Source organism: Pseudochaenichthys georgianus, chromosome 20 (assembly GCF_902827115.2).
Source record: "Pseudochaenichthys georgianus chromosome 20, fPseGeo1.2, whole genome shotgun sequence".
NCBI lineage: Eukaryota > Metazoa > Chordata > Actinopteri > Perciformes > Channichthyidae > Pseudochaenichthys > Pseudochaenichthys georgianus.
In genome coordinates this window covers 7678828-7703724 of record NC_047522.1, presented here as the reverse complement: position 1 = coordinate 7703724, position 24897 = coordinate 7678828, and the positions used below count along the sequence as shown (strand labels likewise).

The 24897-nt window shown below is 41.8% G+C and overlaps 1 long non-coding RNA gene across 1 annotated transcript; it reads left to right on the top strand.

Moving 5' to 3' along the window:
* The first annotated feature begins 16470 nt into the window (after positions 1-16470).
* On the top strand, positions 16471-17307 carry LOC139435908 (uncharacterized). The gene is made up of 3 exons (XR_011645120.1): positions 16471-16604; positions 16997-17057; positions 17174-17307. It is a non-coding gene; the product is annotated as an uncharacterized lncRNA (long non-coding RNA).
* Positions 17308-24897: the final 7590 nt, after the last annotated feature.

Sequence of the window (24897 nt, the reverse complement as noted above, 5' to 3'; positions counted from 1 at the left end):
CCGGTTGCCATGTTTCCTCCTGTACCTTCAATGTGTTATTGCTTCCACCTGTGGGACATACTGACATTGTCCTTCATGGTTCAGCGGGTTTAAGTAGATTTTTCACCCAGGCAGCTGTAAGCCCACTGTTTCCATTCAGGTTTTAGCTCGCCACAGATTGGTACTGTATGGTACAATAAACTGCACTGCCCCAGGATATCAAACACACATCATATTTTTCTCTGTACCAATTATTCATCTCCGACCCCATGAAATCATGGGGGTTTCATAACTGACAAGAACATAGCAACCTTTCTGCCAAATCCTCTTAGAGGGTTTCTTTCGGTTTCCCTCTCTGACCTGATCTCACTGAAATACAGCAAACACTCAGAATTGCATAAAGAGACTAAAAGAATTTGCCTCACGTGAAGCTTAGCAATAAAACGTTTGTGTTAGTCAAAGGCAATAGCTAAAAACTGTTTTTAAAACTTTCAAATGTGAAGTTCAATAGAGCACTTTGTAAAATAGAGCCAATATGCAACTTCCTTAATGCAGCTCTAGAAGTGAAAGTGGTTGGTTTGAAAAAGGACAAGGCTGACTACGGAAATGAAACCATAAGCCTTTGAGAAATGTGTATCAATCACATGGCAAATTCACTTCGTATAATAAAAAGGTATAAAAGACTAACCACGTTCAATCAAAAAGTTATAAACGACCTTGTTAAAGAAATAATCCTAATCCAAAAATCCTAATTTACGTAACTTTATGTGTTACTTCTTATTTTCACTTTTCCCTTTTTTTACACTGGCTTTAAGCAAACAGTTGTGTAGCTAAATGTACCTATCAATGTAATTAACTGCAAACAACGAGAGACAACCGTCAAATATCTTCCCTCCATGATAATGAAACACACCTGACTAGAGATGTCCCGATCCGATCACGTGATCGGGGATCGGAGCCGATCACGTGATTTTCAAAAGATCGGAATCGGCAGAAAAAAATCGGGGATCGGGAATTTTTTTTATTTTTTATAAAATATTTTTATTTTATTTAATGTTACAAAACAAAAATGACCATGTTCACGTCTTAAAGTCATCCTGAGGACTTAGTTTTGGTTTAAAATTACACAACATCATGTATGTGTTGCTTTCTTTGGGCTTGTTTTCAGACCTGGTTGCTTATTTCTCTGAAATCTGGCAACAGAGTGGGCAGGGCGCAGTGTCTAATAGCAGCAGTAAGCTAACGAGAGGCTACGTTCAGCTGGTGACTCGGGAGTCGGGACAGAGAAAATGTCAGGAGTTTGGAAGTATTATAAAATTGAAAGCGAAGGCAGTGTAACAGCCAGATGCAATGTTTGCAAGGCAGAGGTTCCGCGTGGTGGAAAGAACAGAGCTACGCTCAACACGACCAATCTTATACGCCACCTGAGAAACAAACACCAACAACAACACGACGAGTACACAGCGGCCACTCAGGTAACGGCACTGAAACAACCGACACTTTCAGAGACTTTTAGGAAAGAGAAACTGCCCCAGAACAGTGAAAAGGTCAAAAAACAGCCAAGATAGCTGAATTCATCGCGTTGGATGATCAGCCGTTATCTGTTACCTTTTTTTTCTCTTAATGCATTGCATAAAGATCGGATCGGGAAAAATCGGTATCGGCAGATTGTCAAAATCAAATGATCGGAATCGGATCGGGAGCAAAAAAAGGTGATCGGGACATCCCTACACCTGACTATTGGCTCATTTTCAAAGCTTCATCCTTGAAAATAGTACATGGTTTGTGTGTTTGATGACAGTTTGCCTTTACAGATATACGGTATATCAAGCACCTATTTCCGTGACCTTCTTGTGGCAAAGGTCATGGCTGACGCTCAGCGCAGTGCTTATTCATGGCATTTATCCTTTTTACTGTCAGTTAGGATCACACACACAATGCCATGATAGGTTATCCATACCATTAACGGAAGACACAGAGACGACAGGCGACAAAGACCAGGCTGTCTGAATTGTGAGATGGTAATGTGTTTACGAGGAAAAGAAGAAGAAATGGAGGGAGGGGATCATGAGATGACAGCAAGAGAATTGAAGCTCAGCCCTGGGATTTGTCTTACATTTTCCTGATCTTGTCCCCAAGCGCTCCCCATAATCACCCGATGTATTTCATTTTTATTTGGGCTCGAGCTGAATATGTATATATTCATTCGTGCCGCCACTGGTGTTTGAGAGGGGAGCCGTGAAGTGCATCACATTAACTGTATTGACATAAACAGCTCTTTGGGCGCATTGCCTCTGCCTTTGATGAGGGTTTAAGTAGGAAGCCATTGAGAGACTTATTGAGAAATGTTCCCACAGGATCAATAGATTACAGACCTTACTAATCTTAGTGAGCTAGATAGCAGAGCTCATAAGTAAAAATGACAGTCATATCAGCAACACATGGTGCAACATCACTCCTCTCTGCCCTCAAACTGTAATTATTCTTCACTTTATAGGTCATGAACGAGCAAGCACAAGCAGTAGTGTCTGTTGTCTTCCATGTGTTCAGTACTGTATTGCTTTGAGGCCCACATGTAGTAAAAGCATATGTAATGTGTCGTCATGACATCTTATTAGGTCTTTACTCAATTATTTTTGGTGCAGCTCATATAGAACAAAAAAATGGTCTGAAACTGACAAAGAAGAACAAAGCAGCAGAAATGATCTATACCAGGGGTCTCCGACACGTCGATCGGGCAGCTTTTCAGTAGCTCGCCGCTCGATTATCGATTATAGCGTAGTAACGTTGCTTCTTGATTTTTCGGCCACGGCCGGACAATAATGTGTTTTTATTTTAGAATTGTTTCTGTCACACGAATATCAAATGTGTCGGTGACGCAGAGATCAAGGAAGGAACAGACGTGACAGCGGCACAGCGACACCACACACGGAGCAGTCTGCTTTCTCCAGCAGCACCAGTCAGAACCAACGGCAGAATGACCCGCTCTGAATCAGGCCGCGTCGCTGCGGCTCAGAGACACACAGGGAGGGATTTGTGTTTTTGAAAAACACTCGTTATCGTAATTTCAAGTCTTGGATTGCAGAGTATGAATGTCCTCTTGCTATTTTCAGTTCATAAATACGTGTGTAAAGTTTGTGAAGGCAGGAAGAAAGCTTCCGCGATCACCGTCTCCTCTCCGTTCCTCCAAACCCCGCCCTGAAAATAATGAGTGACAGGCTGATAGTGACCTGATAGAAACTTTATTATTCACTTAATAACTGATTGAGATATAATGAAGCTAACTTAATCTCATACATTCATGGGATTCATGCAACAGTAAGACAGAGAATGTAAGTGTGCACCCACATGCACTATTTTTGTTTTTATAATGCTTAAATACTCCTGTTGTCTGCTGTGTTCAGACTCAAGTCATGTGTGTGATGCCTCATTCAAGACATTCAGTGTCCTTTTTTTAACAGAAGACCGTTGCTAGAAGCTGCAGCTAGACTGCAGAAGTGTTAGTTTTTTGTTTTTGAGGATGGAAAAATGTCACACAGATATAGGGAGGCTAGACCTATACAATTGATTTATTATAATTTCATGTCAACACGAAGAAGAAGAAAAGATGGCTGCACTGTTCAGTGTCAATCCTGTGGAGATGGAGGTTATAAATCTCCAAAATCATGTTCAGCTTAAGTCTCAGCAAAACTCACAACATTTCTGGAGCCTTAGACCCAGAAAACTATAAGAACATCACCAAGCAGCACTGAACATGTCTGCTTTATGTGGCTCTGTTCTACAGACCTTTGTGAAGCAGCTTTTTCTGGCATGAATGAAATCTAAATACAGAACAAGACCGACTGATGAACATTAAATGACTCCATTAGAGTGAACCTAAGTGGGTCCAGCATACATGTATGGTAGACATGCAGCGCCAGTCATCTCACTGACTGTACAAAAGAGTGAATGCACTTATTTTACACACGTGCCATAAGATGCTTGCAAGGTTATTAAGGCGATGTATTTACTATGTGGGCCATAATAAGAAGTGAAAACATTGTAATTTGCTCTTGGACATGTATGTGAATCTTCAGTGAAGTACTTACTATGTTGTCCATATTAATATGTGAGAAATTGTTGTTTTCTTGGACCTTGATGTGAAGTTAAGATTTTAGATAAGCTTTGGGTGTTGCAATTTCACACAAAAGTAGCTTAATTCAACTGATGAGTGCTATGTGAATAAATGTAAGCGATGCGATGCAAGTAGCTCTTGGCCACTTTCATTTTTTCAAAGTAGCTCTCAGGTGGAGAAAGGTTGGAGACCCCTGATCTATACATTCATAATCTTTGTCTGTAGTCTACACATTTCAAGGTTCATTTGTGAAAGGGAAGCTCCACACAATGTCTGAACCTGATTCTCTTGATAGTTGCCTGAAGTCATGGGAAAAAGAGTGTTGGATACAGGAACTACACAATAAAACATTCTAAACGACTGTCTTTCCCTGACCGAAGGTGCTTGTTACCTAAATGTTCCCAAACTCCCAACACGTTAGCACTCAGTTGTAGTGGTAAAGTTTCAGGTTTTGATAGCAGCAATTCAAAATATGTCATTTGCAGGAGAAAGGGTCGGTAGAATATGTGTCGGTTTCATTATTTCACAATATACAGTATGCACTCTGAATGGGTCCGAGCTACTGTAACCCTCTACCAGGTAGTCTAAGAATGTAATTGTGTCCCTATGTCCCTTGCCCTACCCAAGTTCTGTCCTATCTTGTCCCTCAGAGTGAAGTGAACAGTGGTTGTCAGATCAAGGTGAAGCACCCAGGACAGAGTCCCAATTAGAGCTCTCTGTGGGGGGAGAAATCCTTCACCATTCATCACACAATTTCAATTAAAGCCATCTAAGAAATGATTAAATAATCAGCTGCAGACTAATGGAGCCATATATCCTTGTTAAGGGAGGACATTGGTCATCGGCTTGGGAATGTCTGGCCAGAGCCAGATGTCATGCAGCTATGCCAAACGAGTAGGACAGATGACAGAAAGCTGGAGGAGAGTAATGAGAAACAAAGAAAAAGGACGCATGTGAGGCCGGGGATGGAATACAGATGTGAAATCATCGCAGGGCAAACTTCTCCATGGTCACATTGCTGAATGCGTCATGCCCATAAGCTCACTCTCATGTGAGCTTATGGGCGAAACGATGGGGTCAACTGTCCCCAACATGTATCAGCTGACAGCGAGGGGTGTGTCATGATTGTTTGTTTGTTCGCAGTAATGCAGAATCCTGTTCCTGTCAGTCTGCAAGCTACAGCTTCAGTGTACAGATATTCATCTGGACAGCAGGGTGGTGCTGGGAGATGGAGTCCTGGATGATGACGGACAGACTTTTTTCCCTCTCTGCACACAGGCTTTAAAATATCCATTTCAGTAGGTTTCATATTTTCCATCAGCATGGCTTTACTCATTTCTCTTTGGGCACATGATTCTCACAAGAGCCAAATATTCCACGATTAATCTTCACATGCAGACAGTTGATCGCAGAAACATTGCACACTAAACCCCAGTTAGACGGGTTGGGTTAAAAAGCCGTCTTTATCAGGCGCTTGCTGCAGAATGGAGGTGACCCTGAGCAGCGCTCCATCTTCCTGTTGTACGGCTGCACATTAATGGTTAATTAATGTCACAGGGGACTGCTGATCAAAGGCTTTCTAACCAGCCCCCTATTCAAGCATGCTCCACTGCTATTCTATTAGCAAGGCAGGCTTGTCAGACGGAGCTGGGAGCGTGGGGGGGGCGGGGTGGGTTGTTGTTCACGTCCCTCGCTTCTCTTCTCACTCATCTCCATACAAAACAGATCATCCCCCCCCTCCACACACCCCACCCTGCCCTCCTTCCTCCATGATAATTAGCCCCTGCCATATTCAGTCCATAGCACACAAATATACGCACACACACACACACACACACTGAGCTGCCACCGTATCTGGAGCTTAAAGTGCTAGTGTTCTGTCAGCCATCAGCAGAAATAGAGGCAAATCTTATTTACCTCGCTGGGTTTTGAATCTTTTCTCCCCCTTATCCCCCCACTCCATTTCCATATTTATGCAATTTTTATGATTTCTCTCCTCACTATTGTCTGTTTAACCAGATTTCCTGTCAGCAATCATGCTAATGCAGTTAGCAGTGGCCTTGTAGGTGCAATGATTGTTGTATTTGGAGTGATGGAGATTTGTCGGCAGTTCTCTGTCAATCAAAAGGGGTACAGCGAAGATGACATGTCATATTCCCGTCAGAGGAAAGAGGTGAGAACCCTGGTATTACAACCCACAATACCTCATCACTATGTAACGCTGCATTTCAGTTGCAGCCTTCATGCTAAGGCGCACTTGTGATTTTGTTTTTGAGTAGTACAATTAGTCCTATGTCAAGCTAATTATATGCGGTTGAGTTTAGAAGTTAGCTTTTTTGTGTGTGTGTTTATTTGGACATATCTCTTTGCAGCTCCATAGTCATAGTGAATAATAGGGAAGACAGGCCTAAAACTCTGCTGAAACAACTTCACCAACAAGAGGAACATCTGTGCACCTGGTACCCTGGGCAGACCGTCTCCTCCTGGACATTTCACCCAAAAAAGCAGAGCCGCTGCCACAACACGCAACACAGCGCAAGCACATGCACTAAGTAGGCTTTGTGAGGCTGTAATATTGTGAATTTGGCGGGCGGCCTGGAATAATTAGTGTTGCCCTGGGTCTGAGTTACTGTTTGCTGGGCTCGCAGAACATTCCCTCTTAGGCTCTTTGGCTGCCAATTAACTCACACACGCACAAATGATCTCGCATGAGCCCTGAGCTGTAATCTCATTACAGTCTGGAGTGTACATGCCTCATTTCTGTGCATCTTTAATGGCTCGCCTTCTGATTTCCATGATATTCCACAAACACAGATTTATCTCTGATTGTAGTGGCTGCAGGAGAAAGTGTAATGTCACACCTAAGGCAGATAATGGTGACTTTATTAAGTGAAGGGGAACCTTATAACACATCTGCACAACCATGCTTTGCCAGTGGATACAATCTACTCGCACACTTGTATTCGCTTCAACCAAACACAAAACTCCTGCAATATGTCAAGTGAATAAAAGGCACCTAATGTTTGATGCATCCGGGCCGCTGGTTTGAAGGCGTACTGCGCGCTGTGAGAGCGGGGCCAGCACAGCCAGTTATGCATCACAGAGGAAGCTGGATAAACGCATCATCCTCATCGCTCTCGCACAGCCATTTCCCAGTAGTAGGTCTACTTGATGAAGTGCCAGATCCCCTCCCTGTTATTCTCTGTGCGCCAGCCAAGTGTCCACATGCATGAGTGTATTCATCAGTCAGGTGGCACTCGCCTGGCTTTTTTTCTCTTCTCCTCTCTCTCGCTGTGCCCAGGTGTGAATGGGTATTGGGCTGATTTATCTCTTTTGTGCTGCTTATCAGTGAATTGTTGAGATATCCAAATGAACTCAGGTAATACAAAAACGTACACTCTGATTAAATATGTTGTTGGCATGCAATTATGTTCTGTATCACGTTTGCAGGGCATACAGTACTACAGAAAATAATACAGAGCATGCAATTATTTACATGATCAATGAGTCATCCAGGAAATCCTGGCCTATAATTGGTTTATGTGAAAACCAAGGGGGGGGGAAGGATAGAAAAACATTCATAGCATCAACTACAAGAGGATAAAAAATAATTGCAGTAATCAAAACAAAGCCTGGAGCCATTGGCAGATTAGCCCGACTTTTCTCCCTCTCTGACACCTGCAAAAGCCTTGCTGTTGCTTTGTGTCTTTTATTTGGGGGCCAAAATGATTAATGGCAACACAATCAGGTCTTCACATGCAGCATTCCATGATGATCATTTTGAACGCTCGGTTTTTTTATCCATACACATCTATACCTGTAATTACACACAATCCCCCAAACTGCAGAGGGGAGAAAACATGACATCCTGTCTCCACCCTCCATTAAAATACCTCACCTAACCTTACATCAACTCACAACACATTCATCTTGCCCCACTGTGAACCCAAAACACTGTCGAGTTCTCACATCACAACTCCTTTCATTCAACGGTTACTCACTAAGCCATCAAGGGTCGAAGTAATGAAAATGCCAGGATGAAGGGGCCCTCTGATGAGCAACCTTGGAGTTCTTCTCACAGCACTTCAAAGAAGAAATTAATAGAATTAGCTGGTCAATAGAGGGGGACTGACTGCAAATGGCAGATGGAGCTAATCATCTGCTAGAATAATATGTGCAGAGACAATGAGTCATTGCAAAAACTTTGGACTCAAAAGTGTTTCTCTGCCGGTGTGCCTTCACGGCCAGACGGCCTGACATCATCACTGGATGTTTTCATGATCACATGAGAATGTATTCTTTCGACAAAACACCACTTATACAGTACTGTTTGGCAATGTGCAGCATTTAACATCTAATGGTACAAAATAACAAGAACAGAATCTTACAGTATGCTAACCTGATGATTTGTGTGGCATTGAACACTTTAAGTCTACATTAACCATTACCAACTCCTATTGGATGTAAGAAAACTTGGCTCCATGAAGTATACACTGGCCCATATGTCTTATATGTTGCATTAAACCAACGTAGCTAGCCAATCACAGGCCACCCAAAAAATAAAGAGTAGTCTGGATAGAGTTAGTGTTTGACTTAATGTTCATTTTGCCCGGAGGTAGGGATGGGAATCTTGGGATTGTCACGCTATTCATATACTGTAGTTGCTGTGCTGTTATTACAGTTATGTCTCCAGCTGTTAGGGAACTCCCTCTGTGCTGCAGCAACAATACTTCCATTATTCAAGAATCAGTATGTAGTCTTACAGATGTTGGTGGGTTATTTACAGTAAAGAAAAAAAGATTCTTCCACAGGTCACCGAGTGGCACCACTCTGAAAGGCAATCAGGGTCACAGAGCAGCATTCAGACGATTCAGACCCTATAATTATTCATTCAAATTCCTACGTTGACATCAACACCAACACTGTGGATCTGCTGTTTCACTTATGTGCATTACATCTAGGGTAAGCAGTATTTTGCGTGTCATAAGACTTGAATTCCATAACATCTTTTCAGCATATTCAAGTGGTCGGAAGGGAAAACTCGACTTCTGCTTCAGAAAATCTAGAATGTGACTGCAGACTGTTGCAAATCAGAGGTCATTTTGGGCATGCACACACCATTATAAAAGGTGAAAGACTTCCAGTGTTGGCAACAAATGAAGTGAAACTCTTTGCCTGTATTTTAGCTAGAGCTTTGAATCCCAGAATGTCATTTGAAAAGGCTTTGAAGGCCCCAAGGTTGGCAACGAATAACAATTAATGAAGCAATTGCCCATGTCAGTCTGGTCGGAGTGGCTTCAGACTGAGATAGGAAAGATGTATGGATTTTAAAATGATATATTTGTTTGGCCTACCATTGAGAATTTTTTCCCAAGAAATGATTGAGCGTTACTCGTGCTACTCAAACAACAGCAGGACAAATAGATATGTTATGAGATATGGGTCAAAGTAGAAATGTTGTGTTCTTTCACACACATTGTTTGTCCAAACAAAAATGTCTCACATTTTGTTTGTTGTTAACTGGTCACCCTACATAGAAGTCATGAATATAACATCAGAGCAGGGAATGTACACTTGTAGTTAGGAGGCCATATTACCAACTCTTGTACTGTATTGTCTGCCTCTTGCAAGGCTTAATTAAATGTGATATCTTAATTTGCACACAGCTGTACCACAAAGTCATTATAGAGTATTTTCCAAAGACTAAGCAGAACATAGTGAAATCCCCCAACTGCCTGTTGACTGCTAGGGTAAAAATAGCTCATTTAAAAGCCAGTGGAAGGCTGTCTTCTTTGAGTAAGACTTCTAGTCTGGCCTCTTGGGATGAGGCTCACTGCAATTTATCACAGTCACTAATTATTCCTGTTATAAGCCACCCTCTCTTGCAGGAAGAAAAAAAAACAGTAAAATACAACAATGAAATCTCCACTTGCATGAGCGCTGACACAAGAGCAGAGCAATGAAAGCACCATATGTCTGGATTGTGTGCTGCTGGCTGATTATAAGACATGCGTCTCCTCCAGAGGGAAATGAAGACTTGTGCTATTTAAGTGGAATGTCTGCTTCCACGTCTCGTGTTGGAGAAAAGAAACGTGTGACTGTGTGATAACTGGTCCCTTTTAACCCATCATACTGTCCTTATTTGGAAATATCGGAAATTGTTTGCTTTACAAATGTTAAATCATTTCTTCAGATGACCCCAAATGTCTGACTAACAAAGAATACAATGATAAAAGAGCCAGACACAAGCAGAAAACATGATGTTATGCTCTTTTCTGTTCAACTCAGACATAAAAGAAGTTAGACCCTTAGAACGTACTTGAAATTCAGTGTCTTGGTAGTCTTTGAATGTGTTTTCGCCTTCATTATGTTGCAGCACAGTCACATTATTCTAGGTCAATGGCTCCATTGAAGATCTATCTAGCAGAGAGATCAGCACAGGAGCTAATTACACTAATAGGCTCTGGCAAAATGTTAGATACCAAACTACGAGCTACAATCTAACAGCTGATAGCAGACCACAAGCATTCATGTGTTTTATTTTGCTTTCATCTTTAACAATGGTTCCACACACTGCAGAGGCACATAGACCGGGAATCCCAAAGTCATTTTATGCAGATCTAGCACTTGGGAGGCACAGTTCTAGCTTTGAATAAAAGCTGCCTCTGATTAGGTTTACGTATCTACCTTATCAGTAAACAACAACACTGATATCTACTTGTGAGCTTATTATTGACAACCAGGCTAATACAGACAAGTGGCAACGACACGTAAACATTTCATCATGACAAAAAACTGTTGTTCCAGATCTCTCAGGTCTTCAGGGACTGGTCAGCTTTCTGTCCCCAGAGTCAGAACTAAACATGGAGAAGCAGCGTTCAGTTATTATGCTCCAAATATCTGGAACAAACTCCCAGAAACCTGCAGGTCCGCTGCAACTCTGACTACTTTTAAATCCAGGCTGAAGACTTTTCTTTTTGTCGCTGCTTTTAATTGAACTATTCATATCTTAGACTGCACTGTAACTTTTATCCATGTATTTTTTCTTTTAATGTTTTAAATTTAAACTTAATTAATTTCTCCATGACATTTATGAGAGGGACTGCTCGAAAGTAGGATATTTGGGATATCCGTCGTAGCCAGGGTTTACGATCAGTTTTTGGGTGATTTGTACTGAGGAACAAGTATCACAGCACCGACGGGTGAAAAATTGTGTTTTGGTAACACGGGGTGTTCAGGTAACACTTAAAGACTTTGTTATGGAACGCAAAGCAGAGTAGGGGGCTAGTACACCCTCCTGAGGGTCCGATTGTGGATGTCATGCGAGCATAACATGGTGAAAACAATCAACAATCGGGACGGAAATGTTCGGATTTCCAAAGGGAGGTTCTGTGAATAAATTAAAAATCAAGAACCGAAAGAATTGAACTATTCATATCTTAGACTGCACTGTAACTTTTATCTTTTAATGTTTATTTTATTAGCTTTTCTTTTTAATTACTGATTTTAAATGCCATTTTCTTAATGTCTTTCATTTTTTGTTTTTCTTTTAATGTTTCTTTTATTATCTTTTACTGTTTTTAAATGCCTTTGTCTGAATGTCTTTCATTTTTGTAAAGCACCTTGAATTGCCTGGTGCTGAAAGGTGCTATATAAATAAACTCGACTTGCCTTGTTTTTTTACACACGGCATCTATTGCACGTCTGTCCGTCCTGGGAGAGGGATCCCTCCTCTGTTGCTCTCCCTGAGGTTTCTCCCATTTTTCCCTTTAAACTGTGGGTTTTCTCCGGAAGTTTTTCCTTGTACGATGTGAGGGTCTAAGGACAGAGGGTGTCGTATTGTCATACTGATATTCTGTACAAACTGTGAATTCCACTGAGACAAATGTAACATTTGTGATATTGGGCAATATAAATAAACATTGATTGATTGATTGATTGATTGATTGATTGATTGATTGATTGATTGATTGATTGATTGATTGATTGATTGTTGAAAAAAGGTAACACTATACAACAAAAGACTGGGTGTGAGATACAGGATGATTACATTTATTTCAGAGGTGGGCTATGTGTATGGTTTGCCAGTTTGGGTGTTTGTATAAGGTATGCAAGTCAACACGGTATGACAGGGACACAGGCTGCAAAGTGGGTCAAATACATCATGTGTTCTTTTCTCAATAAAATTAATAACGTGTTTAAAAAATAATTGAACATATTAACTGGGTGTTGAGGGACTGTCATGGTTGACACGTCTCATCAACGTTGCGTGGAAGTCGGAAACGGTACCGAAGGAGTGGCAGACCGGGGTGGTGGTCCCCCTTTTCAAAATGGGGGATCAGAGGGTGTGTGCCAATTACAGAGGCATCACACTACTCAGCCTCCCCGGGAAAGTTTACTCCAAGGTACTCGAAAGGAGGGTCAGGCCGATTGTCGAACCTCAGATTGAGGAGGAACAATGCGGATTCCGTCCTGGTCGTGGAACGACGGATCAGCTTTTTACTCTCGCAAGGATCCTGGAGGGGGCCTGGGAGTACGCTTATCCGGTCTACATGTGTTTTGTAGACTTGGAGAAGGCGTATGACCGGGTTCCAAGGGAGTTACTGTGGGAGGTGCTGCGGGAGTATGGGGTGAGGGGGTGTCTACTCAGGGCCATCCAATCTCTGTACTCCCAAAGCGAGAGCTGTGTCCGGGTCCTCGGCAGTAAGTCGGACCCATTTCCGGTGAGGGTTGGCCTCCGCCAGGGCTGCGCTTTGTCACCAATCCTGTTTGTAATATACATGGATCGGATTTCGAGGCGTAGTCGTGGGGGGGGGGGTCTGCAGTTCGGTGGACTAAGGATTGCACCACTGCTTTTTGCAGATGATGTGGTTCTGATGGCTTCATCGGTCTGCGACCTTCAGCACTCACTGGATCGGTTCGCAACCGAGTGTGAAGCGGCTGGGATGAGGATCAGCACCTCCAAATCTGAGGCCATGGTTCTCAGCAGGAAACCGATGGACTGTCCACTCCAAGTAGGGAATGAGTCCTTACCCCAAGTGAAGGAGTTCAAGTATCTCGGGGTCTTGTTCTCGAGTGAGGGATCAATGGAGCGTGAGATGGGCCGGAGAATCGGAGCAGCGGGAGCGGTATTGCAGTCGCTTTACCGCACCGTTGTGACGAAAAGGGAGCTGAGCCGGAAGGCAAAGCTCTCTGTCTACCGGGCCATTTTCGTTCCTACCCTCACCTATGGTCATGAAGGATGGGTCATGACCGAAAGAACGAGATCGCGGATACAAGCGGCCGAGATGGGTTTCCTCCGCCGGGTGGCTGGTGTCTCCCTTAGAGATAAGGTGAGAAGTTCGGTCATCAGGGAGGGACTCGGAGTTGAGCCGCTCCTCCTTCGCGTCGAAAGAAGCCAGTTGAGGTGGTTCGGGCACCTAGTTAGGATGCCACCTGGGCGCCTCCCTAGGGAGGTGTTCCAGGCACGTCCAGCTGGGAAGAGACCAAGGGGTAGACCTAGGACCAGGTGGAGGGATTATATCTCTTCGCTGGCCTGGGAGCGCCTTGGGATCCCCCAGTCAGAGCTGGTTGATGTCGCCAGGGAAAAGAAAGTTTGGGGCTCTCTGCTGGAACTGCTACCCCCGCGACCCGACCACGGATAAGCGGGAGAAGATGGATGGATGGATGGATTAACTAAATACTGTACGCAAAGTCCTATTCAACAACCAGCTAAGGTATGTGGAAGTACCGTGTCCTTTTAACTAATGTAATACATATATCAAATCTTTTGATGGCAAAGCAATCCCTTCAGAAGTTGCTTTATCTTCCTTAATGTGTTGCACTAATAGGCAGCATGTTGCACTTCAGTGACGTTATGTTTCCTGAATTGTTGCGTCACTAAAATCTAAGCTGCTTTTCTAAAAACATGTAAACATGAACGTGTTGGCTTTTGATTGATATGGAGTTTGAGAATGAAATATGTGTAATGTCCAGTAGAAACAAATAAAGAATGAACATTAACAAATACAATTATGTACAAACAAAGATGGCTACTGCTCTCACCACAGAGAGAACTGGGAAGATAACAAATAAAAAATGCATTACAATGAAGACAATAGCATTACAGTGACAAAACATTGTTACGGTTTCTGCACTTAAAGTCTGGCCTACGGTGTTATCATGACCAAAAAACAATAAGCGTATTGTTTTGTTCCTGTTGAACAATATGCCTAACACTAGCTGTATTTCTTTCAGGTCATTTCAAGTGTTCAAATATTGCAGAATATGTATTATGAATGTGTATGGGATGTCCCAGGCCTCAATGTAGTTATTTCATATGCTTTGCCATTTTTGTATAGATACATTCAGTTATCTATTTAACTTTAGCATTTTTTAAGACTTGAGCAGAGCTGGAAAGGTAATCCATTTGACATGTTTTGTCACCAACCCTGTTTCAACCTAAATCTGTGTCTGGATCTATTTCAAAAGAAGGTGACATTACAGAATCATCCATTTCAGAATTATATTGAAAATTATTCCACAAGCACACAATGCCAAATTACATTAGCAGCATTCCAATAAAAGAAGAATTTGGATGGCATGCATTTTTTTCAATCAGTGTCACACTGGTTGCACATTGACAATTTTACCCCAAAAATGGGCTCCTTGAACGAAAATACAACCAGCAGGTTCGGTTTCATCAAAGCAAAATGCAATAACATTGTATTTCAAAAGAGAGTTGGGCCATACTGTAGGAACTCTTTGAACTGGGTAGTACTAGCACATGCTCTACATGCAAAATGCTATCCTTACATGTTTTCTCAACATTCTTGGAACAATATCTACACTGGGTTGGATATTGTTTTTCCACGCTACTTCCCTCGTGCCCAACAGTCAATAAATAAATGTCGCAGCACGCAGAAAAAGGCTTTATCCATCCCCTCTGTGCAGCATGCGTGGGAGTCCGTCTGTTCATTTCAATAGCAGACGTGAACGATTGCAGTGCTGGGATTATTGTGCACAGTGACATAGGAACTGCATTTCAAGCTTATCTTCCCAGTAGCCATTCATATTGCCTACTTGGCCAAGTATCCTGCTTCATACCCAAGTAAATGATTAACAAAGAGAGGCTCAATGATTACCAGCCAGCTTTAAACCCAATCTCACAGCTTGCAAACACACATCCAGTCAAATGTTGTCCACGAAGCTACTGTATACACAAGCATGGCTCCGAATTAAAATTCAGCAGTATCAACAACATTCATTCATCGAGTTTAACAATATGTCAACAATGACAATGTGGGATGATTCTGCTTGATAGGGCAGATATTCAATTATGATGGATTGAATGACGGCTTAGTGTGCATAATGCTGTCGCTCTTCCCTATTGGCTTGTATATTTTTGGCTTATTGTTTGCTGCCTGCAAGTAAATTGTTAAAGTGGTCTAATAAGCAAGTTGCTATTCTTCCCTAAGCTTAGAAAACACTCAAACGCTGTGTCTTCATACAGTTGAAATGTATCCAAGTGGGTGGATAATGGCTGAGAAACCCTTTCCTCACATATACTGTATGTTGAATCATGAACATGCAACCTAAGAAGCACATCCCTTGAGCCTTCGTGTATTGGTATGCCAAAGCAGGATTGAGAAGTAGAAAAACTGTCCATCAGGAAAGTGAGAAGGAAGTTGTTTAATGGAGGAGAGACATGAGGGAGTGGAGGGGTGAAATTGCATGCTAATGGCCTCTCTCCCCCAGCTGTGAGAGTTGCAGCTGTCTGGGGGTCCTGACTCCTGAGACAAATACAGGTGGCTCATGTGGGGACAGCACCATCCAAACAACAGCTCACATGTTTTCCTTGCACACTATTTGGCACATTTTTTTTAATTTGAGAGCGCTTGGGAAGGAACGAGATACAGCTGGGTGCTGGCTAACAAACATGTAATGTATTTTCAGTGTGCCGAAGCCTGCTCTGCTCTATCAAGGAGGTTTTGATTGAAAAAGTTGGGCGAGTTGAGTTGCTGCGGTTTAGGGATGGGAACGATTAATCGAATATTCGAATATTCGAAATGATTCAGGTATTCGAATAATTATTCATGTATTCGAATATGAGTTATGAATATATATATATATATTTTTTATTATTAATTTTTTTTTTTGGGAGTGATGCCTAAGTTGATTACATATTATCAAATTGAATAATTCAATGTATACGACAGTGCCATAGCTAAATGTGTTAGGTGACGTCTAAAGGTGTGTTTTGCTCCGCTCACCGGTCCCTCACAGCGGGCAGAGCTGCAGGTGCTGATCTCTCTCTTCACTCACGTTTATGTCCAAATCCATCAGATCTAGCTAGTTCTAACCAGAGCTATTTAATAGAAGAGTTACGACATCTCCGTTCACTCCAATGGACCACTTTTTTACAGCAATGGCGGATCGTGGAGCCTCTCAATCGTTCCCCGGAAGTTAGCGCCAAGGCTGGCAGAGCTGTGGAGTTGCAGCATAATAGACCGTTCGTGACGGACTTTTAAAGGTAAGAAGAAGTTTAAAGATTTATATTGCGGATATTATCAGTACATCTGATTCAAATGAACATGTGTATTAAAGGATGTCAGTGGATTATCCCTAAATTAGTAGATTTAGGGAACGTTTACAGATAACAGATTAAGCTAGCATACCGAAGCAAGTTAGCAACACACGTTGAACAGCCTTTTAATTGTAAGTTCCGTTCTCTTAATGTCATTTCGTCCAACATGTTGAATTAGAGAAGAGGGGCTTCTAAACGGGATTGTATGCGGGGGGGGTGGAGGGAGTTAAATATTAGATCAATATAACTTTGGTACGTGTAAGAGTGAGTGTTTTTAGCAGAGCCATATTGTGTCCTTGTGATTATGTTGATTATTACCTGTCTGTATAATGTTGCAGCTCAGCTGATTCTGGATTGGTGGCAAAGGGAGAGGGACTTAAGTGAGAGTGAAAACACAAAGTAAGTTTAATACTGTTTTATATAAGTAAACACCTTATCTCCCCAAGGCATTTCCCATCCAATAGGTGTGCTGTGTGTGTATAACCCTTTCTCCTGTCTGTTACTCCCTCTTTCAGCACAAGAACCAGAGGGGGGTTCAATGGAGCCTGAATACCTGCACTGAGACCCTCACCCTGCACCATGAGTCTCAACTCTCAGTGTTTTTCAAGCCTTTCCCTGTTTTTTTGTATTAAACAAAACATTAAGCTTTCCCAATGGTGTGGTTTTCGTTTTGTGAAAAAGTGAAAATGCAGTGTTTGTATATAATTACATCACATATTTTGTTGCTGTTGGTCGTGAAATTGCTCCTGCTGACTTGAGCCAGACATTTTTTCCTCTGCTCTGTGTCAGTGGGGAAGCCGTACATTCGTACTCCTTTTTCTGAGCGATTTGAGCATCCCCAGGCAGCACAGCAAACCATGGTGGCTACTAGGAGGCAGCACAGCAAACCAGGACAACACGGAGGAAAAGGCACCGACAAACTGCATGATATGCTATTCAATGTTTATTGAATTCCATGTATTTGCTAATGGATGTTCCTAAAACAACACATTTAACATCATCATTATCATCATATGCTGCTAGTCCTGCTGCTGCTGCTAGTCCTTTGATAGTCACCTGTCGGTCTCCTGTCCTTTCTGAAAGCCATAAAGATGACATTAGTCGTTTAGATAACTTGTGTCCTCAATTACCAGGGGATTACTGAAACTACCATGAATTTAAGAAAATGGTAGAAATGAATCTAATCTGAATTTTAAAGCATTACTTTAGATCCCCTCCCTCTAAATGTATCAATAAACATTAGAAAGTGATGCTCCTGACTACCATACAAGTTTAAGAAGATAATATTGGTTTGAAAGAATTCAAAGCTATAAATAAACAGCAACAGGCTCTTTAACAAGGCACTGTTAGTAACATGTAAACTAGTTGTTCACACTAATCCTAATATTATCACTTAATATTAGCAAATTCGATTTTATTTTTTAAAACATATTGATGTAAATACATACACATATCGATTTGTTGTATAAATATTGCAAATCAAAACCTTTATTCACTAATAATTAACAAAAATCGTAGTTCTATCTCCTGTTATCAATGCATTCACATTACCCGCCATGAACTTCCGGGGAACGATCCTCGTCTACATGAACCACGTGACGATAACCGTTTTTGGACTTCCGGTGTCGTAACTCTTCTATCTATATGGCGCTGGTTCTAACTAATGATATGGCTGCTGCTGCCCCTCCCTACACGCAGATCACGCAGACTCAAACCTCATCTTAGGCCCAAATGTGGCGCAAATGAGCTCCGCAGCCGTTGCGATGTTCCGGCGCTAACAGTTCATGAGCGTGCTCCCCCGCCCCCTATCAACACTCGCGACACATGAGACTGACCAGCCTAAACAACAATAAGCGCTGCTTGCGGCAACCGTGTGTGGCGGCAAAGTACATGGACATTTTGACTGGAGAGATTTAGTTTTGCCGGTATTCAACATATTTTACCAGTCATAGTCCGGTAATTATTTACACTCTGAGAAGAGTCCTACACAGACATGGCGTCAAAAAGGAGTAATGTGTGGAAATTAGGGCTGTCAAACGATTAACATTTTTAATCAGATTAATCACAGCTTAAAAATTAATTAATCATGATTAATCACCATTCGAACTATGTCCAAAATATGCCATTTATTTATGTATATTGTTGTAGGAATGGAAAAATAAATTAAAGAAGGCGCATATATCCATTTAACATACAGTATCTATGTTTATTATAACATTGTTCTGCGTGTCAAAATGAAAGAGAGCCCACACACCTATCAATCATCAAACCGTGGGGTCTTAATTCATTACGTGTTGATTTCTATCAACGGGGGAGTACTTCAGGAAAGTCGACAGAGGGGGGGGGGGCTAGTGGAGTACTTCGTGACCACAGAGTGTGAACGTTGTGATCAGCTGTTTTAGCGCAGTTCTCCAGTGAAAGGGGGGAGTCTCCCTCCGCAGCCGGTTGGCGTAGTGTTGGCACAGTTCCGTTGTACAGACCGACGTTAACAGCAGCCCTGTCTGTGCACACGGAGACCGACTCTGTCGTCCGGTGATCTAACCGCCTTCTGGAAAAGCTTCACAAGTACGTCGGTACGCAAATGCGCTTTGTGACACAAGTGACGGTACGCATTTAAGATTACGCACATAACCTGCGTACCAGTTATGTGCACCCCTGTACCAGAGCCATATTATTACTATTATATGGCTCTGCCCTGTACTACAGCAAAAGTATTATCCGTCGGGACTTCCTGCAACAACACCACGCCGTTATCAAAGATGTTCTATTGAGAAGACGATCACTACGTGACAAAAGTTTTCAAAACCGTGGCTACTGAAATCAATCTTACTAACTGCTGTCTGTGCAATTTACTCCGCGCGAGTTGGCAGACTTTATTTTGCTTACTTTAACATCATTTTTCATGTTGGGGCTAAGCCATTTCTTGGTATGGGTGTAGCCTACCCCAGCCATACCCTGGCGCTGCCACTGGTGGCACGTATGGGGCGGGCCATTCTGCACATGCGTTAAATGCGTTAAATATTTTAACGCAATTAATTCAAAAAAATTAATTACCGCCGTTAACGCGATAATTTTGACAGCACTAGTGGAAATATTTCGACCAGGTTAGTGAGTGCGGTGTAGAGGTCAAACTATGCCAAATTAAACTTATATACATGCTATACTTGCTATACCCGCAACCTCCAGCTGAGAGGGTCTTCTCTACAGCTGGCCTGATTGTGAATCGCCTTCACACATGAAAGCTGTAGGTTTATAGCTGTCAAACTGTGATCACCAGTTCAATACATTTGACAAATTCGACTTGGTTTCTACACTTATTTGAACATGTATGTATTTCTAAAAAATCATTGAAAAAAAAGTGGGTAAATATTCGAATATACATTTGCTTTCAAATTCCCATCCCTACGCGTTACAAGTGATTTGACGCAATGTGACCTATAAATGATGGCTGTGAGGGACAGAGGAGAGTGTGTGTGGATGATTGGGATGAAAATGATAACCAGTATCCGTGCTGGTTGAGAATCACTGCAAGATCATCAAAAGAAAAAGAAATAATCTGTAAATATCACTATCAGTAGTGTGGCCAACTCATACTTAAAGCCACAGTGCCTGGATTGAATTGAAAAAGACAGTGGAATAGGGCTCACTGGCACACAGATAAAATAATAGATGAATAGAGAGAAATCAACTTGGCAGACACTCCAGAGCCATTTCCAATTGAAGATTTACATTTAGTATCAGTGTGAAGTGGTCATGAGCCAAGTTTTGTTTTCTTTCTCACAGTAACTCTGGTCTTTCCTTAACCATAATGCGCCAAACTAACTTTGTAACTACGTCGCAACACTTCACGTCAACACCGCTAAGCTAACGGCAGATTTAGATGTGTAGTTGTTTTATGTTGTCACAACCACCTTTTTAAAAGACACGTTAAAGATTCAGACATTCACGAGTGGGGTATTTATTGATGTATTTTATGTCATGGAGCACAACGTTTAAATATCTTAAGCTTGTATTACCCAAAGACCTTGTTATAAAAATAGCATAGTTTTCAAGAACAGCAACATTCATGTGTAGCTTTTTGCTAAGGACAACAAGAGCATTACCCATTGATTAAGTAATAGAAAGGATGGGACCAAACCATGTGCTGCCAGTGGACAATGCTGTACCCTACAACTATCAACAACAAATGCAGTAAACAATAGTACAACATGGTTTCAAGCATTCTTATTGAGTATCTGCAAGAAACCTCCTTTTGCTACTAAACAATGCCACAAAAGAATAATCAACATACATGTGCAGATTCCTCCTGGATGTCACACACATGTTGTCACTTATCTGTGGTAAATCACAGCTGCTGAGTGCTGACTTCCATCTGAACTTATTCTCAGTGATGTTGTTTTCTGTTTGTTTCCTCCTGCAAAAACTATCAGTGTTTATTCACCAAAAGATAGTCTATGACCTAAATAAATGATGCTTCCTCTCATTTGGAAGCGGCGCTATATGAGCCAATAGATTATGACGGCCTTTGAACTATTCCTCCCAGACTGATGACTGGTTATTAATTCATCCATTCTTTTGAAAAGAGTGCCTCATTATCATCCCAATATCAACCCGTCCCGTGAGAAGTTGCCAAGCCAAGCCGTCAAGATTTTGCACTCCAGTTTCACAGGCTTGTCAAATTAAAAGGGTCTGCCAGTGACACTTTGAGGATGAATCTCCAAAAACAGAGGGAAAATGAATTATGTAAGATCTCTTTGAATATTGCATTGCAGAGGAGTGTGTCCCATATGCCCACCGTTTCCAGTCTCAGACAACACTTCAATGGGAATGTGCTAACACTAGCACAATACAGCGGAGGTAAACTCTTTTTCCATTCCCCGTTATCACTGTGAGCGCTGCACACTCGGCTGCTGTGGGTTTTTTAAGAGAAAGCTTTGGGAGATAAGGGGAGAGGAGACGATCACAGGGTGATTGAACGATATCTGCATTTGGAGAGTGGACTCGGATAACATCATGTTCTTGGAAGATGACCTGGGTTCTCGGAATGCTAAGAAAAATAAGACGGAGCTCCTATCTGTTTTTTTTAAACTTCTACTCCTCATCTTGAGAATAATCCAATATGTTTGATGAAAAACAAAAATGATGAATAAATCAGAGTCAGCACAGAGAAGTCTAAAGGAGAAATGGGAATTGTACAATGCGAGGATGTAAAATGCAGGGAAAACAGCAAGAAACTGCACTTTTGCATTAGGAGTGAAAAGAGATTGTTTCCAAAAGACACAAAGAAGAGAAATGCCCTAAAAACTCCCATTTCAGACGGAAACAAAGCAACTCAAATAGCTCCCTTAGTACCATATTCCACAATCTATTAGTTTTACTGCTAATCACTTTTCTCTTTCACGCTGTTGCTTTTATTGACCTTTTATCGTAGCAGCAGTCTCCTGCTATTTTACTGTGTGTTTCAAATCTATCTTCTCTGTTCATTCCCTGCAGCAAAACAAAGAGATAATTGAATTGCACCCAACAGGCCACCTGACAAGTCAATCTCATATTCAGAATTCCTGATAAAGTCTCACAGTATGGTCTGCATTCTTATGTTCTGCCCAGTAAGCCTAATTGTTATTATTATAATCACTGGAATGGTAACAATTGATTAGCAGGGGGGTATAAGAAAGGTTGTGCAGCTGTGTTTTAAACCATTTCAATAAACAGTGAGACACCTCAGTGGTGAATGGTGTCACTAATAGAGATCGTACCCCCAGACTGGAGCTGGAGAAGCAGAATTTTGGAGTTTACTTTATGAATTTGATTTCCTAATTATAGTAATTATTCCAATTTATTTTAATTATAACAATTGGGTACTGTGTGAAACTAAAGAGGTGTACACAAGTAAAGTGGAAGACCCTAACATCAAAGGAAAGCTGATGCATTGACATACATGGAAGTTAACCCTATAATTCGGATTGACTTTCTACCGTAATGTATTCAAATATATGGCGCCATAATCCTATAAGGAGTGTATAGTGGTAAAGAAGATAAAGGAAAACTGATTGCAGATCTTGAAATGCGGTGATGACAACCGCCAGCTATTTCAAATCATGCCTCTTCTTGAGTAAAGAGCTTAACTTGAGCCTTTGTTGTGGTTAAAAAAAATAAATGCTAAGTTAAATCTGAAAATAAGCTTTCTGGACGGGGAGTCGCCAAGACGGCTGTCATCCTGATTGCCTCGGAGAAGAAGACGGTCCCTCACCCTTCTCCTGCAAACCACAAGCCGGGTGTTTCAGATCTTTTCTTAATTGGGTGAGCCTCTCTAATCAACAGAGCAACTCGCTGCAGGATGAACAGTAATGGCATCCTGAGGTGAAGTGCATGCTGGGTTGCCAGGGGCAGGCACAAGTTACCAATAAATATGAAAAGCCTGGATATGCACTGAATCGTAGCGAGTTATAACCCCCTTTCTTTTAATACGTGCTGAACTCGTGACGATGAAGTCTTGAGTCATTACTCATAAAAAGGGTTTGCATGAGACTGTGAAACCAAGGGAAGAGACAGAGTTGTTGCACATGTCCACCATCTGTCGAGGATCCCTACGAGGCACGTTTAGACAGCGCCTGGCAGTTCCCGAGACACACATGGCAGTGGGCCTCTGCCGAGTGGTCATCAGCTTGTATAAAAACCCCTCTGGAAGTGCCCGCACTCTGTCGTTTGTTACATTTCTCCTGCGGTGCCAAGAGGAGGATAGAAGCTCTGAATGAGGCGGGCTGTGTGAGGCGCTGCACATGTAGGTATGCATTGTATGCCAATGACAATCATTTAGAGACGGCACAAACAAAATGAGGCCAATGCCAACACCAACTGATTTAATACTATAGTTAACAAACTGGCTATGAACTCTTAACCGTCTATGATAAATTAATGTTTAATGGACTGCATTTAAAATAGCCCTTCTAGTCTTAGCAGCCACTGAGAGTGCTTTACATCAAAGCAATCACCCATTCATACAGTGTTGGAGGAGGCTCGTTGCCATATGCTTATTACGAGCAATAAAAACACACACACGCATACATTTACACACCGATCAGAAGCAATTAAGGTTCAGTATCTTGCAAGCACAGCCACCCGATAGCCTCTTGGACGATATCGCATGTTCTTATATTTATTTAATTTTTATTTGGTGAGTACAAGCTTATCTTAACTAATGGCGAGTGGAAAAAAAAAAATAAAAATAAGAACAGAGTTATAATAAACTAGAGCTCTACTTTAACAACATTGTAGATTAAAATAACGAAGCCAGTTAAAACTATTATCTTGACTTGCATGTCATTTTCTCTGTGCCAATATTGACATACATAATTTGCATACAAGTAATCAGGTCACTGTCTTATTAGGATGATGTGCCAAACTGCCATGCTACTGCAAACAGAGCTGTGGCTGTGTTGTGTTTAATGGGGATCCAGACCTCTTTCATTTTGTTGTTCAGTAGCAATGCCCACAAGGAAATCAAGGGTGTAGCGAATCAGAGCTCACAGCATTAACACATTAAAGTAACAGTCAAAATTAAAGGTTTCAAAACAGATGGTCTCATTTTATGCAAATGTTATTATGCAAAACTAAGCCTGGAGGCTTGGCTATTTTCTCATCCCTTAATTGGCAGAGAAGAGAGAGAGGTGCCAGACGTTGCAGGTGGCAAGGTAGCCTCACTTTCTTTTGTCACATCCTCAGAGAGAATTTTCAGAGAATTTTATTTAGTGTTATTTCCACTTGGGCCTCGCCACAGCCATCTGTACGCTAAGAGGGGAGCCCATTTAGCTCTGTGTGATGCTGCAGCTTCTCAAAGCCTGGTGAACTGACAATGTAGCACGCATTTGCACGCAGCGGGGGCTGGCTCACCAAGGCAACGGCGGCTGAGAATAAACCTTCAGTTAAGAAGGTGTGCATTATCCACCATGCTCTTTTCCTTCCCCTCTTTTATGCCCCGAACACTCTCGACTGCTGATTAGCACCATGTAGTCTGGAATATGTCAGGATAATTAGGAAATATGATGTGAAGAGACCTTTGCCTGGAAAGGTCTGTTCAAGTCGCTTCCTTTTCAATTGGGTAATAAACATTTAGCTTCTGATGTTGCTGGACTCTAAAACAAAACGTTCAATTCAATTTTTATATTCCCGTAACAACTGAATTGAATGTGCCTTACAGACACGGTTTATGATAAACACACACAATAAAACACAGCATAAA